The following is a 9,168-nucleotide window of genomic DNA, read 5'->3' as shown; positions in this document are numbered from 1 at the left end:
CCAGTTACCACACTGTAGTCTGTATTGTAGACTCTAGATAATAGCCTACTAAAAGTGGAAAGGAAAAGAACAGAAAAGGTCAGGACCCTACTGGAAATAAAGAGATTCTGAAGAAACATGATTATTTCAATAGCAGCTTCATAAAGAAGAAACACCCTTTTACAAATCCACCTTCAAAACAAAAGGGCCTCTAAATCGAAACCTTCCAGCTTTCAGTCTTATTCCAGGTGGAATTCCTAATTCAAACTAAGTTTCCAAGACCAGAATAGGTTCTCTGGAGTAGAGTAACCTCTAAAAGCTAAAACAAGCTGCTGAACTAGGCTAAACCTCCTTGCTGGAGCAATATTCAGAGCTATACCACACTCCCAATGTGCAGTATACAAAATCCCCTAGTTGGAATGAGGCCCTCCAAGCTAGAACAGACTCCTGACTAAATGGAGTACACAAACTGAAAGGAGAGGTAGGTGCATAGAGACCATTTTATGGTCCCTCAGCCCCACCCCATAAGGTTTTGGCCAATCAACACCCTCCACTTGGCATAAAATGGAGTCTCACTGCAAATGCAGTGGTCTTTTCTATTGCTAAAGAAGATATCATCAATGTATTACCCCAAGGTAAAAATATTGAATTCTAGATATTATTTCTTAATAAGGGAAGTTAAAAAGGAGAACCACATATACAGCACATACCCCATAATTCTTTTTGGGTTCTGTTTTCCTTTCTGTTTTTGGGACTCATTATAAAATTTTAATACAAATAACACTTTAGTCATTAAATCCTTTTGCAAATTTATACCCTGGGATTTTATGCATTGTGTTGCAGACTGTTCTATCACCAAGTATCACCTGACTGGCCATGAGTTTGATCACAAACCTGATATACAGATATGGTTGATAAAACTTTAGAAAGCATGTACTTGGTTTTGTGGAAAGCTGTAATGAGTTTTGAGTCAGCCTGGGCTAGTTGGTTACGTGGGTTGGTAACCAAATGAACTCACTGATCTCACCTGAATTTCACTTATGTTTCTGCATTTGTTTTTACTCCCAGACTCAAATTGCAAATGGCTGAGAACCTATGAAATCAGGGAGGAGAATAAAAAGGCTCAGATGGACCCCTGCAAACAAATCTCTGGTCTAATTGTGATTTAATAAGTGGGGGGAGGGTAGGTTGTGTCTATTAGCCACAGGCCTGAGTAGGGAGTGTTGTGGAGCTTTGGAGGGGATTGTGCTGGGAGTGTAGGACATACCCTTCTCCTTGGGGGAAGATCAGAGCATATTGTTAAAGCTATGTAAATGGTAAATCATAAGAAAAATTAGGCCGGGGAGGAAGGAAAGGGAAGGGAACAACCAGGTTTTGCTCCATTATACTGGTGTAGTTCAGGAGTCATGGAGTTAAACCAGTGTGTAACTGGTGTGAGATAAAAACTGGGCCCCATGTATGTTTAATAGCATTCTGGTAAATGGAGTAGTTTAAGTTTCCTTGACTATATTAATGATCCTTAAAGAGATTTTTTTTCTATGCACTATTTATACAATCAGACATTTGCAAAAGTTTGTAAGTTTAGAAAAGGTTTATGATCCCAGACTGCTGCCACAATTTGGCACAGATTGTCAATCTTGGCTCAAAGGAAGCACAGGCCTGACTGAACATGATGCTTAGCTATCATAGTTCAGGCATCCTAGTAGAGCAGAGGGGAAACCCACACAGCACCCACCTACACAGCACCTGGTCGGTGAATCAGTGGGAGACTCTCAACAGAAGAGCTAAAATGCACAGACCATAAATATTATACCAATAAGAGAAAGGCAGGGTCAGGAAAGCAAGCAGCACTTGAAAGGAGATTTTTAAGCCTCTCTGTTCTCGTCACACTTATTCAGTTAACAATACAAAGATGTCCTCCTGTCTGAGTTCTTTTTATTACCATTGTCCTATAACTCCTCCTAGGCTATATCTAATTCCAGGGGCCTTTTGTCCTGGCAAGGAGGATGCTTTTAATGTGTGTGTATGTACATCATACATTAGAAATATTGTCATTTATAAAACCCACTGTGAATGACCACACTAAATCTCTTCTCAGGCTACCAACTGTTTTAAAAGGCTGGAAAGAAATGTTTAAAAATATCATGGTAATAGGTTTATATATAGTGCCTTTTATCCCAGAGTGCTTTACAAATGTAGGGCCTGATTCTGCCCTTCTTCCTTTTGGTGAGAGGCAGTTTACTCTGTGAGTAGTCCCATTGAAATCAACTATATGCTATAAAAGGGTAGACTGTATACTACAAATGGATCACTTAATCCACTGCAGAAATGCAATTGCCTCTGGGGTGAAATGTGGCAACTCATGGAGCAGTTGCTATTAAAAAGACAGTATTTATCAACCCCTATTGCACATCAGTATCTGAGCTACCGCATTTTCTGCCTATACTTAGAATTGACAATATCTGTGATAACTGGTAAACGTTACCATTTCAAATGGCTCATGCTGCTCCTGTACATGTACCACAGCAGTTAAGGACAAGAAATGAAGAATATTTTTTCTAATTGGAAATGCAAGGGAGTTGGTTAGGCAGAGTGTAATTACCAAGGAATTTGGCCAGGATATTATGTTTAAGACTCTGACTTTCCCAACGTTTTCCTTGAGCTTAAATTCCTAAAGTCTATGAAGAAAAAAACAAATAACAAACACTCCATGCTTAGATTAAATGGATCTTTTTAATGTTGACCCTTACTTTTAAAGAACAGTAGCCTGTCTGGTGGACTCAATTTTGATTGTTGTTTTAAATCATTAAGGGGAAAGGTATGCAGGATTTCATATAAACACAACATCCATTTTTCAGAGCTCTGTCCTTCTGCTTAATTGCCCACATTTTGAGTTCACAGAATTATAGGGGTATTGGGCAGCCTGAAATTAAAGCCACTTCTATAGCTATAGGACAAACCAGGGAAGATATCTGCAGTGTAAACTTTACAGATACATGGTCTGCCCTGCCAGTGACCTTAAACTTTATTCTAGTAGGACCATTCTCTAGGGGCAAAAAAATCTAATTCAGTCAATGTTAGCTTTTTCCTGATCCTCTTTTTAAGCATATTACTGCCAACACATTTATATATGTACAAGTATTATGCTGTGGACTGAGTTTGCTAGAGGATGTAAGGAGTTGAAAACCCTCGAACTCTGGCAGAATTTGTATTGCACTCTGAATAGGTAAGCAATCCAAATTCTAGCTATCATCCTTGATCGTGAGGTTTTCTATAGCACCCACAGAAGTATCTGAATGCTTCCTGTAGCATCTTAGGACCTGTTCCAAAGTCCACTGAAGTTGATGGTCTTTGAATCAGGCCCAGTATATTCCTGTTTCAAATAATTCTGTATCTGATTTCAAATGTTCTGACAAATACATTTTTCTTGTAAAAATGTTATCAGATAAAAAGCACCTAACTAAAAGTGAAAAATGTAGAAGGTAAGGTATTGAATTATATTTCTGCAAAATATTAAACAATATTTATGTTCAGGGATGAACAGTTTCTAGTGGCAACATTTGGGAACAGAGACCCAGACTTTCTGGGTTCTACTCTCAGCTCTCCCACCAATTCTCTCTGTGATCCTGGGGAGTCACTTAAACCTAGCTCTCTGCCTGTGTTTCTCCATCTGTAAAATCCATATACTACGTATAAGACCTACATGCCAGGGATGTTGTGAATTATACTTAATGTTTGCATCATCTTTTGAGATTTTTGGATTCAAGATGGTATCTGAATGCAAAATAGAATAAGGTTTATGGAATACAATTAAACAATCATGATATAATTAACATTTTGAAACATTGCAGAGGCTTTTGTGCCATGCTGTTCCCTTTTAAGGGCTAGATTGCAAACTCCTTACTTCCAATTATACTAAATGGGACTAGTTGGGCCTGTTATGTTCACAGCATACACACAGAAAGTTAGATAATAGCATAAGTACTATTGCTGAAAGGTTACAATGTAACAGGACTTTATTTCTAAGAATTCAGAACGATAACACACACAAGCCCAAAAACACACACACAGAGAAAACAGGCTGCTCCCTAAGACAGTGAGGCACGACTCATGCCTGCTTCCTTTTACACTGGCTCTTTTCAGACTGTCTGCTGACTGACTCAGATAACTCAGATCATATGGCTTTTCTTAGAGACCCCCAGCCTGCAAGCAGGATCGGGAAATCCCTCACACTTAAAACAATATTGTCATTTTTAACCAGTTTTTAATACCCCACACTCCCCAGTGTGTATATCTGTTACAATCCAGCCTTAAGTTAGTGGAGAGATGAGTAGCAAATAGACTGCACCATTTTTTAGAATCTTATTTAGGTCTTCTGATGGGAAAAGCAGTCAGATATCTTACCAACAATATGTAAGCGATGTTTGAGGAAATAAATGTTTTACTGTCAATCACAATTTAAATGGCTCCTTCTTCTGATTGTGGTTGCTTGATAATGCACATGCTATATTTTAGAGGTTCTTGATACTTGCCAGTGGCTGGAGTACATGATCACTACACTTTATCGCGGGAGAAAAATGCTCTGGAAAGCAATGGCTGATTTTCACTCAGTTCATTGAATCATAGACACTGATTAGAATCACATGTATATTTATTCCCTCTCATGCACAATGCAGATCGACATAACATTATCAAATGTACTGATGTGGGTGGTGTGTAACCTAGGGAGATCCTGGAGTTATCCTAGCTACAGAACCGGATTCAGATTTTATGTCAGCATCTCTTCAGTTTGCTCATTTGGGATGTTGGTTCAGATGTACATTTAGGGGAGATTCAGTTTCCCTAAAACTTGTATGTTTCCTTGTATGTTTCCTTCTTAGGCTGCTTGCTGTCACCACTTCTCTGTCTTGAAGAGTCTACCAGCAAGTGGCCCGATCCTGTAAGATGCAGTGGAGCTCTTGTAACAATCCTTGCACCTCCTCCTTATAGGCAGTACTCAGTGCCTTGAAGATACAATCCCTCAATGAGTATTGAGTCAGCTTCTCTCCTGTGGCTGAGCTCTGCTCTGTGAAGGGGTGCGTGTGTATGCAGTGAGCAGGCATTGGGTAACCAGTTACAACTCTAAGGGTTGTTCTGTGCTGCCCTGGTTTAAATTAGAGCATCCTCAGGTTTCTCTAACTCAACTTACACCACCAACATATGATCCGTAAGGTGCCATGTGCCAGTAGAGGATTAGGTGTAATGGAGTGGAACTCTCCATACCCGCCTATGGTGGAGTAGGATGTGGCAGCTAGCACATAGATGGCTCTGCAGATTTTACCACAGCTGAGGGTCCCATCCTTCCTCCAACCATAGAATCCTCAGTTACAGGCAGAATCTGGCTTTTTAGGGTATGTCTACACTGCAGTTAGACACCTAGAACTGGCCCATGTCAGCTGACTTGGGCTTGTGGGGCTAGGGCTAAGGGGCTGTTTAACTGTGGTGTAGACATTTGGACTTGGGCTGGAGCCTGAGTTTTGGGACCTTTCCCCTTGCAAGGTCCCAGAGCCCAAGCCCATGCTCGAACATCTACACCACAATTAAAGAGCTCCTTAGCCTGAGCCTTGGGAGCCTGAGTCAGCTGGCATGGACCAGCCACAGGTGTCTAATTGCAGTGTACACACACCCTTAGTGTTGCCTGAGTGGTGCATTTGAGAATTTGTCCCTGTGTCACGACTGCCCTCCACTGGATGGCCAGTTGGTCCTATTCAAGTGTTTGTAAGTGTATCCCCTGCAAGTGCCTGACCCACAAAGAGGCTGCAACCCCTATTGCTTGCATATACTGTATTACAGACTATAGCTAACTTAGTCTCCTGTAGCTGAAGAGGTTGGGGTCCTGTGTTTTTGGAGCAGAGTGCCCTGGGTTCTGCGAGGATGCTGTGTGTGTAGCAGATGTGTGTAGCAGATAACTGTCCGTATATTTGCCACTGACTTGGTACAGACTGGTGCTGTACACTTCACATTTGCAAAACATAGTATATCACAGATATGTGGTATCTAAATGATGGACAAATATTGCCCTTTACAGAACTGCACAAAGATGGACTCTGTTTGATCAGATTTCTTTTTTGGTCCAGACTCACTTTACGTGGAGAGAGAAATCTGTGTCTTAAGTTATATTCTCTTCAACTCTCATTGGCAGTTAATGAAATGAGAGTGAACACTGAGGAAATAATTAAATGTTGTGCAATTAGGACTACAGCACACCGAGGTATAAATAAGTACAAAACAATATATCCTTCCATAGATTTAGATTCTCTATTTTGTAGCCTTTCATGAGTGCCTATGGCAAACTACATTCTTGCATAGCACTGTGGTCTGATCCTAAGACCATACATAACTCGAGCACTAGATAAGGTTCTTGTCAGGGCAAAAGTAGCAGGGATATGAGGCTGACTGGCAGATATGTGAAACAGTGATCAGATCAGAGAAAAGAAAAAAGAAAGACAGGTTCAGCAACATTTGGACTACGTGTGGCACCTTGCCATGTTGTCAATTGATCTCAAATTTACCCAAACTTTCCTGCAACAGTCTGAAGGTAAAAACCTAATTTCTCAGCAATGAAATGCTCAGGCCTAGTATTTTATCCATTTGCCTTTCCCTGCAAACCTCAGTTCAAGCTATGTTGTGGTTCAGTGGGTATTATTTTCTCCTCTTTCGTTCTCCAGAGTGATCTGTGATCTGTCAGCCCCTCAGCTGAAGAGACCCTTCGGAAATAGGGAACATCAGTACTCACCAAACATTATTAGGTTAATTCCAGCCAGGCTAGCTTTGATGGGAGGTCCTGACGTTGAGCAAACCTGTTTCCTTCACTAGGATGTGTCAGTTAGAACCACCAACTGCAAGGATTTCTTATGTTCTCACGAAAAAGGAAGGAAACAGCTGGTAAATGTATCACAGATGGTAAAGCTCTTGGCATCTCTCAGGAGAGGGCCACCCATACAGATGGCTCATTATTTTAACATTTGGATTTTCATCTTATTAAAACATCTTTTTTCCTGGTTTTATTTAGCATCATAAATTCTCTTACACTTTAGTTAACTCAGTAATTTGGGGGCTGTGTGCGTGCACTAAGGAACATCATTTGGCTAAAGTACATATTGGTATCATCATTATTCGCAGCTCTGATGTGCAGCTAGTGGACTTGAACCTGATTAAAAATACCAAATGCAAGTGAATGCTCAGAAATATGACTTTATCAAGCAAAGGTCAGCTAAGCCTGTAAAGAAGCTGAATTATTCAACAAAGAAAAGTACTGAGTGAAATGGGAAAATATTTATAACTGAGGCATTACAGTTATTGTGCTGTTCAATGCAGTATTCATATGCCAAAATACAAAGGCAGTGCAAATGTGTGTAAGCAAATATACTATGTTTTTTATTTATATATATATATATATATATATATATATATATATGATAGATGCAAAATGCTACATTTAAAAATCTGATCAGAAATCCAAGTTACTCTCTGAGGCTCAGATTTTCAGAAATGTGTGCATGCAAAATTATACACATTTACACAACTAGTTTCACCTTGCATTTATGATTGTGTGTGGAAGCATGGTGCATTAGCATGCAAATAACTATGAATGCTCAGCATATGCAATGGGTACATCTCAGAGAACTTATCAAAAGAAGTTGGTAAGTAGCACTAGTCCTACTGTGCAGATGGGAGAAAGAGAGGCATAGAAAGGTGAAAAGACTTGCTCCATGTGACAGAGGAAGTTACTGGAGGAGCTGGGAATTGAATCCAGAGTTCCTGGCTCTGTCTGGTGCCCTGTATGCTCTAACATCTCCCTGAAAGCTAACTAGTCACTTACTCATCCAGTTACTGCAATGGCTGCTACAGCACATGCTTTATTTTATTTTATTTTTATTTTTTTGCATGTGCACAGTTCTGAAATTTGAACTATAGATCTCTAACTCTATCAGAACTGCAAACAAAACATTGAGTAAAAAATAACATGCAATTAAAATTAAATCAATCTTTGTTGTCTGTTTGTCCATGGCTCTGTTAAGCTTTGAAGCCTCCCTGTGAAATCATTAAGGTGTATGCTTATGCTGTAGATATGGATTAACAATGGAACAGATTGTGTCACATGGATCATCCAGAAAGGTGGAAAGTAGGGTCTGATGCACATACAACAGCTGCTTTGTAAATCTCCTTATGGTCCTGATCATGAGAAGTGCTGCCACAGAGTTTTTAGGATCAGGCCAATCTCTGCCATTAAAAAAAAACAAAAAACAAACAAACAAAAAAAACATGCATCAGGTGAAAGACCAATCCTGCTTCTGGATAGGTGTGCAACTCCAATAGATCACATATGTATCTAGGTTTTGGCCCAGAAATTATTAACTACAAAATTTCCTTTTAATAAAACACCGGGCCAGATCCCCAGCTGCTGTAAATTTTTGTAGCACCATTGAAGCCAATTAGGTTATATAAACATAGAGAGGAAGGGACCTTAATAGCTCATCTAGTTCAATCCTGTACACTCAAGACAGGACTACGTAATAACTAATAACATAATAACTCTTCCCAACAGGTGTTTGTCTAACCTGTTCTTAAAAACCTCCAGTGATGCAGATTTCACCATCTCCTTAGGCCATTTGTTCCAGTGTTTAACTGCCCTGACAGTTAGGAAATTTTTCCTAATGTCCAACCTAAACTTCCCTTGCTGCAATTTAAGATCATTGCTTCTTGTCTTGTCCTCTGAGGTTAATAAGAACAATTTTTTACCCTCCTCCTTGTACCAACCTTTTATGTAGTTGAAAACTGTTATCATGTCCCCCCACCCCCAGGTCTTCTCTTCTGCAGACTAAACAAACCCAATATTTTAAATCTTTCCTTATAAGTCATGGCTTCTAGACATTTAATCATTTTTGTTGCTCTCCTCTGGGCTTTCTTCAATTTGTCCACATCTTTCCTGAAATGTGGTGCCCAGAACTGGACACAATACTTCAGATGAAGCCTTGTAAGTGCTGAGTAGAGTGGAAGAATTACTTCTCGTGTCTTGCTTACAACACTCCTGCTAATACATCACAAAATGATATTGGCTTTTTTTGCAACAGCGTTACACTGATGACTCATATTTAGCTTGTGATCCACTCTAACCCCCAGATCCCTTTCGGCAGTATTCCTTCCTAG

At 39.8% G+C, this 9,168-nt stretch overlaps 1 long non-coding RNA gene across 1 annotated transcript in view; it reads left to right on the top strand.

The window, feature by feature from the left end:
- The first annotated feature begins 579 nt into the window (after nucleotides 1–579).
- Nucleotides 580–9,168, top strand: part of LOC120379766 — a 117,693-nt gene continuing 109,104 nt past the window's right edge. Inside the window, exon 1 of the long non-coding RNA XR_005587569.1 lies at nucleotides 580–614. This is a non-coding gene — a long non-coding RNA (uncharacterized LOC120379766). The remainder of the gene's footprint in view (nucleotides 615–9,168) is intronic.

The sequence above is a fragment of the Mauremys reevesii genome, linkage group 13 (genome assembly GCF_016161935.1).
Source record: "Mauremys reevesii isolate NIE-2019 linkage group 13, ASM1616193v1, whole genome shotgun sequence".
Taxonomy (NCBI): domain Eukaryota; kingdom Metazoa; phylum Chordata; order Testudines; family Geoemydidae; genus Mauremys; species Mauremys reevesii.
This window is presented reverse-complemented; position numbering and strand designations above follow the sequence as displayed.